The 8015-nt window shown below is 39.3% G+C and overlaps 1 non-coding gene across 1 annotated transcript; it reads left to right on the top strand.

The window, feature by feature from the left end:
- The first annotated feature begins 987 nt into the window (after positions 1-987).
- Positions 988-1074, top strand: LOC149546032 (small nucleolar RNA snoR1). The gene has a single exon (XR_016354962.1). It is a non-coding gene; the product is annotated as a small nucleolar RNA snoR1 (small nucleolar RNA).
- Positions 1075-8015: the final 6941 nt, after the last annotated feature.

Here is an 8015-nt window from a genome sequence, read left to right as displayed (position 1 = left end):
GATGCACATATAAGTTCAAGAATTTATTTTCATTATTCTCGAATCACATTACTCTCCCCATTAAAGAATTATACCTTTAAAAAAATTAAACAAAAAAATTATATCCACATTGAATAACAAGTCTTAAAGACATACCACAAAATGTATAAATAAATATTTGGCTACATGTTCCTTATAATCATATTGTAGATAGAAGTTTTCTACTAATGCATAGTCAAGTGAGAAAAACATATGCTCCTTAAATTTCATGTTCGTTCCTAAAGGAACCAACGTCTTTTGAAATTAGGTTCAACATGATTTATAAAAGAATTCCTAGGAAAAAGTCCCTAGAAACTGTTGCGGGATCTTTTTTGTCATGTTAAACCTCAATTATTAATATTAAAGGAGCCCTAAGAATTTAACAAGTGTACCAAACAAGAACACACATGTACTAATAGCTAATATTTAAAAGCTTTTTAAAATGGTCATTAGCTCATTTGTGCAGCCACAAGTACTAACACTTTTGAGTGATAAACAATTAGTGTAAAACATAGTGGGTATTAAGCAACACTTTGAAAGTAACTCACTCACAAAATTAAACTTAAAAAATTGTTGAAATCCAACTCATGAGTTAGAATTTCTAAATAGGCAAAGCTACTAGGAACTTTCACTTAATAAGAAAAATAAAATAAAAATATGTGGGCCCTCGCGAGAAAAACAAACAAATTAGAGGGCAAATTCCAAGCCACCGTGGCTAAGTAGGAATACTAATCAATACCCAAAACGCCCCCACAATAATTATATATTGAATTACCAAGCCTAAATTCCAAACCAAATATAGAAGGTTAGGTCTGGGAATATTACCAAGCGCAAAGGCAAAACCTCCTTTTCCTTTATATACCTGAAATAGTTGCTGCCTCAAACTCTGAAACGTCTGTATTCGTGGAGGGGAAGAACTGAACCGAAATTAGGGTGTAATAAATAGTGCTGTATTGTTCTCTTAAAATGGGCAACGATGATAAATGCATTTCTGACACCTCTTGTAGGAGGGCGGCTTCGGCTGTCCGGTGAACGTATTTGCATGATTGCTGAGCCCATTTTGTTCATCATTTCATCTTTGTATTTTTTTTTACCCTGTTTGCCAGGAAGAGGAAATGTTCTGAGAAAATGACGGTAAGGGAGCAGAGCATGAGTTAGTCTGGCATCTGTGTAGGTAGGGTTTTTTTCTGTCTTTTGCATAGATTTTCTCGATAACCAGACAATAGCTTGATATCTCCAATAATGGACAATTTTATTGTTATAATGGTTATACAATGCCAAATAGACAAAACAACACAAAAGTAAATACTAATCCACGCTGAAACCATGTTGGAGTGAAATCTGCTTAAATAATTTTAAGACTGGTTGAACTTAAGCATGGGAAAGTTGTTTCCTTTCAATAAAAGAAGCTTTTCATTTTAATCGGTTTTTTTGTAGCTCCAGTTTCCCCTGCTTTCTATGATATTTTTGCTCTTTTAAGTTTTCCACAGAATGGTTTCTTTTTGTTTTTAATCCTACAACCCACAGCATTTCCTCAAATTACATTTCTTTCAGAGCTTTTGTCAAACAGTTTACATACCAACATTGATCCATCCCCGCAAGCAACACTGTTTCATTTAGCATCCCCAGAACTACAATGAGCCACTCCTTCAATACCAGCAAGGAGGAGGAGTCCAATGCCCATGTAATTTAGCAAATTATTTGCAGCTAAAATTAATGAATTTCTGATAATTATCTTATTTATATTGTTGCAGCAATTTGAAATTTCAAGCTGTTGAGAAGGCACTTTAAAATGTATTTCTGTCCAAACTTTTATAGCAGAGCACCATATGGGTATTTATAGGAGTTTTGAAGACTGAATTCTATTAGAAAAAGTAATTAGTATTAAACAAATCTTGTGTTCTTGCATTTTCCGTAGTTATAATTACAAAAATTGTTTCATTTAGTTTTAAGTTTTGAGATTATTTGTTAATTTCTGCTTATGTTTCTGTAACTTCCAGCTAATGTATTTGAATGAAGGTTATTTTTTAGCTGATGAAATGATGAACAGTGTTCATTCTAAAGCCGTTCCTTCAAAGGGCTAATGTATATGATTTAATGTTATAAATTCTTAATGTAATGTTTACCTGCGAACTAGCTGTCCTCTACATTTTTCTTTACTTGTAACACGGCGTTTTTAAAAGACAGGTATACGATGTCTGATAAGCATAGAAATCTAAACAAATTTGGATGGTACAGACATGAAATCTTAATAAGTGACTAAGCTATCATCTGCTTAATAAAATGCACACGATTTCAAAGTAAGAAAAATCATAAGGATATTAGAAATTTTTTGCTGAAGTTACAGAGAACTAGTTTTTCTTCATTTTAGAATGCTGATTGTCCGATCCATTGTTTGTCATTCTCTGTTTCGCTTTTTGTTTTACGCTGTTGATATAGAAATAAGGGCTATATTCCATGACTGCAAGCAATTAAAGACTTCCAGTCTCCCACAAAAATAGGTTAACTGTTTTGATTTCCGTCTATAGGTGCTGTGAATCCCTCCCCCCCAAAGATGCCCTAATGATAGCACGCGACCCAATTTTAGCGGGCGATTAACTCTTTAACTAGCATTTCACAAGTCATTAAACAACTGGAAGATCTACAGACGGATCTATCTACCCAATTACCAGTTTCAAGGCCAATGAGGAGGCGCAAACTGTACAGCTGCAGGGGCAGGGGGCAATTAAAAAATGTCTCTTCACCGCCTGAACATGCCCTCAATCATTCATGTTGCCCGATAAATGTCGATTTCTCAACTATTCCTGACGTATCCCACTTTAAACAAGTTAAAATTTCAAGACCCTGTGCCACTTAAAATTCTACCTTTAACTCCATCTTCCCTCTGTTTCAGCACAACTTGTCCTTTGCTCCAACAAACTCTTGGGGCAAGACAAGCAAACAAAATTGGGTCCACTGCAGATTCTTCTTTACCCAATGTTAAAAAAAGTCCAGTCACAGGAGGAGGAGAGCAGATAATCAAAAATGTGGGTAGCTGCAGAGATGCAAACAAAACGTGGCATCGGCAGAGGATGGAGCAAGGAGGCCCCGCATCATCCCCATGCCAACGCATTTCTTTATTTATATATTCACTGCCCATCCTTGACGTCTGCCATTAATGGCGCCCAAACAAAAGAGGGACCCCTCCTCCACTCAATCCAACGGCCATTATTCAACGGCTTTACAAACTCCCTTCCGCCGGGTCCCCATCAACGCCCCTCATTTTTACAACGTGCAGATTTGGGACTCGTCGGTCTCCACTGGCAGGTGGCCGGGGATAGCTGCACGTTGTATTCGCTTTTTGTTTTACGCTGTTGATATAGAAATCAATTAATATAAAAAGGGTATTCGACTCTTGCTAGTTGAAAGGCAACGATTGAGAAGTAGAATCCCTTGGAGGAGTCAATTGGTACTAGGTTGCAGTGATAATGTTTTTGCAGCCAGATTTAGGAGTGCACCTGCAAAATGGGATCATTTACGACGCCAAAACCTTGTTACGAAGTAGAATATGGGATCTGGGGAAGGAGGATAAGTACGTCAGGCCTGATCAAACGTCACGGACATGTTGACATTGAAGGCCCTAATTAGAGCAGGCAGGAGGAGGAGAGAAGGTATAGATTTCTTCCCCACTAGAGATCTCTACAAAGATCAACAACATTGTTTGGCTGCCCTTCAACTACAAGAAAATTTGTTATTTCTCCAAAAGAACATTTTCTGAATCCTCTTAATTTCTCAATCAGGAGAAGAGATTTAAAGTATATTCACTCTTACAAGGAAGTAATATTCACTCTTACAAGGAAGTTTAATAGAGGAAGAGACGATGTTGTTTGAAGCTTCAATTCGATCATAAAGGATGTTGTATTAATGTGGATCCAAGATGTCAACATTGTAGCCTAGATCTAGAAACTTAACCTATCTATTTCTAAAATCAGAAACTACTAGAAATTTAAATAATTACCAATTTGAAGATAATTCTGAAGAGTTCCCTTCTTTTGTCTTAAATAACCTTTGTTTCTTATGGTCCTTTTTTGTGTGTGGAAAATTCACTACTATTATGGGAATAATACTATTTTTGTTACTCAACAATTGTTTCACCATTGCTGGTGACGATGACTCTCCCTAGCTTGCCCTAGGTGTCAGCTCTTCATTCCTATTGGCCCTGCTATGCTGTATCTCCCCTTGGTAATGGTGATTGGCTAACTCGAGATTGATAGTACAACTCTGATTGAGAATCACCCTCTTTGGGATGCTATGCAATCCCTTTCTGAGACATTGGAACTTGACTTGAAACAACACATTGTTACTAATTCTTTGTTTATCCAAGATTTCTTTGGAACTTTCACCACTAAAAAAACATGCATTAAAACAAATATTAGCTCCATTATTGAGGAGTTTGGGGATTTTGGTAGCCATAAGGACAAGGAAATCAAGCTCGTTAACAAGCAAACCTCCCACTTGATAGAAACAAAGCAGTAGATTTTCAACAACACCGACACTACACCTCCCTCTGATTTGGAAAAGGTTGTCTAGGAGAAGTTGTTAGAAGTGCTTATTTAGCATTCTTAAGAACTTTACCTTTGTGTTTGAGGTCTTCCTCCCTCATCCTTTGTTCCTCTCCCTACATGCTACTCGTTTCTGAGTGAGCAATTGGGCATTTCATATATTTCACTTGATAGGGCTTGGATTGGACATGATGGCATTCATTTTCTTAGGTTCCTCACATTGGTTGACCACTTGCGAGCTCTTAGAGAGAAGAGGAAGCAATTTTCTCTTCCCACTAAAATCTTTCTTGACGAGGACCTCACTAGATCACATGTGGTAGAGTTGAAACATTCTTAAGGCCTAGTGGTTGAGGCTAGGCACAACAAGTGGACTATTACTAGGAACCTTGGGGTTATTATTTGAGATTGTCCTCCTCTTGGGTGGGAATCGAGGTTGGATGACAACACCAAATGACAGTCTCAATGGTAGTTGGTGAATGAAAGGCTCTCTTTTCTCAACTGTTAGAATGGAAAGAACACCTTTTGGTCCTTGCCAAGTCTTCTTCAGGATGTCATTAGCTTTGTTGATATCCTTGTTGTCATTGAGACTCATGAGTCATGTTCGTCCTTTGCTTCGCTTCATTGGGTACTAGTGGCTATCCATTTATAAGTAGGAGCTAAGGACTTCTGATGGGGTTCCTTACCTAATCCACAACAACCTTTTTGGTTCTACCTTAGTCATTCACTCTAATTCTTTGGCTAGATTCATGTGGGTCCATATTGACCACTTTGCCCCTCATTTAAGATACATCTTTTTTGTTGTTTGCTACTTTTTGTCAGCCACCTTTCCCTATGTAGTACACAATGTGGATGATGGGGACCATTATAGGAACTTACACGAGTGCATTTCTAGGTTTTTCATCATGGATGACATCATCATCTTAGGGGAATTTAATGCACGTACCAGGGATATCCATAGCCCTCAACATGATATTATGTGGGTCTAATTCATTGTGTACCTCTTAGATGGATCCTTCCATCTTAGTCTTTAATACTCTTCTGAGGATAGTTTGGGGCCTATCACATGCTATGGGGGCCATCTCCTTCAATTTTGTGATGTTGTTTTGGTGAACCTGAATGGCCATTTTGTTGGCTCCAAGTTCTTCACCTATTAGCCTGAATTTGGTGGTGTGAACATAGTCGATTATGCTATCTCTCATGCCTCCATCCCTTCCATCAACCACTTAACTATCTCTTGCCTCCTCCTTGTTGACTATGCCTTGCTCAACCCCCCTCTTTGCATTTCTATGCTTGCCCCCCATCACCCCATTATGTTGCCCCCACCCATACTTCCTTTCACTTCTCAGAGTGTGAGCATGAGCTCTTCACCCTCCATCTTAGGTGACTCCTTCCCCAAGTCTCTTTCACTGAGCCCACTGACACTTACTCCATGTTTGACCTCCTAGCATTCACACTTCAAGAGTCTATGATCCTCTCCATCCCTCACAGGACTAACACTTTCTTGAGAAGCTCCAAACAGAGGAATACATATCCTATGAACAAATGTCTCGATGATGAGTGGAAATATTCCCATCATGTGATTCATTTGAGCTACACCACCGACTCCTCATCCTTCACCCAGCTACATCTCTCTTACTACTACCTTCTTCATTCGAAGAAGTGGTTGCGCATTGTATCCCAGTGTTGGACTCTATGCGCCTCTCTCTTGCATTTCCCCAAGCTTTTTTGGTTCTTGTTGTTTCCTCGTCACTCCCCCACCCTCCACCCCTAGACCTTAGTTCCTTAGTCTCCCCCACCTGTATTCTCTATGACATCTAGGACAAGCCCTCCCTCCACCTCACTCCAACCCCTTTCCATCTCTTCACATTCTTTGGTGTCAATGAGGCTATCAGATCCATGAGTTTTAGTAGGGTGACACATGAGGAAGGGTTCTTAACATAACTCTTCCAGCTTGGTTACACTATCTTGGGCTCTTCCCTCGTCGTACTCTTTAATAGAGTGGTTTTCTTAGGTTCCCCCAACTCCTAGTTGAGACACATTATCTACCCCATTCACAAGATCGGGTTGGATTTTGACCTCAGCAACTACAAGACCGTCATGATTAGGCACACTTTTCCAAACTCTATGCTACTGTGTTAAACACTATTCTCTCCAGAGAGCTTGACATGAGGAATTTCTATGCAAAAGGGCATACCAACTTTTGGACTGATTTTGAGACTACATAACATATTGACTCTTTGGTCTATCATTGAGGAAACTCATCAACACTTGACAAAAGTTTATTGTTACTTTGTTGACTTTCACAAATCTTTTGACTTTGTTCGCAAGGAGGCTCTTTTTCAGCAACTCATAGATATTGGAATTTTCATGACTCTTCTAGCGTCCATTATGAGATTTTATGAGTCTGTGGTGGGTAGATTTAGGACTCCTCATGGGGTCTCTGATCCAATTTAGAGCACCATTAGGATGAAGCAAGGTTTCCCTCTCTCTCCCACTTTATTTGGCACCTATAGCCATGAGCTTGAGGCCTTTCTTTGTGATCCTTCACTCCCCAGTGATAGTTGTTATTTGCACCAAGTCTTGATCTCCATTCTCCTTTTTGTAGATGATGTGGTTCTTTTGGCTTCTTCTTTGAAGAGCCTCCAAAGAATTCTTGATGATTTGGTTTCCTTCTGTGACTTGAGATAGTTAGTGATGAACATGGGAAAGACTCAGGTGATGTTCTTCAATTGCCTAAAGACCTCCCATCTTCACATCTATTTTCAGGGTCATGCGATTGAGATTGCATCCTCATATACTTACCTTGAGGTTAAGTTCTTTGGTCCCCACTTCATCTTGAGACCCACCATGATGCCCAAAGCCAACAAAAGGATCAGATCCCTAGCTATGCTTGAGAGGAAGTGCTTCACACATCACTTTCAAGACACTATGTCCAACTTGTCCCTCATGGAATTCTTGGTCAGTCTAATTATTTTGTATGGTTTTATTGTGTGGGGGCCCTCTCTTGATATTGACTAGACTTTTGTTAAGAGGGCTACAAGTCCTTCTACTTCAACACACCATTAGATGTCATCAATCCACTCCTTATAGCATTATTTCTGTCGAGTTTGAGGCTCATCCCTTCAAGCTTAGAGTCATCTTTGACCTAGTCTATGTCCATTGCTGGATTCGACCTTGTTGGCAAAGCCCATTGCTGATATGTGTAGGCTTCTACCGAGCTAGGCTTGATTGGGATTGAGATAGATCGACTCCCTCTCTTTCAATACTTTATAGATGCCCTTGCTCACCTTCTTCCCTCTCAACAAGAATCGAATGGCATATTCGATTTGACATCTACAAGTAGTACATTACCATGACCTAGTGTATCCCCACGAGTGGTCTTCAATTAAAGATGGCCTTTTGTGTTGAGCACTTCTTGGACATTTAGGATGGTGTCAATGTGTGCGCCCCATACTT

Source organism: Cupressus sempervirens, chromosome 7 (assembly GCF_028749045.1).
Source record: "Cupressus sempervirens isolate cs-2001-9-10 chromosome 7, ASM2874904v1, whole genome shotgun sequence".
NCBI lineage: Eukaryota > Viridiplantae > Streptophyta > Pinopsida > Cupressales > Cupressaceae > Cupressus > Cupressus sempervirens.
The sequence above is the reverse complement of the archived record's forward strand: the minus strand, read 5'-3'. Positions and strand labels throughout refer to the sequence as shown.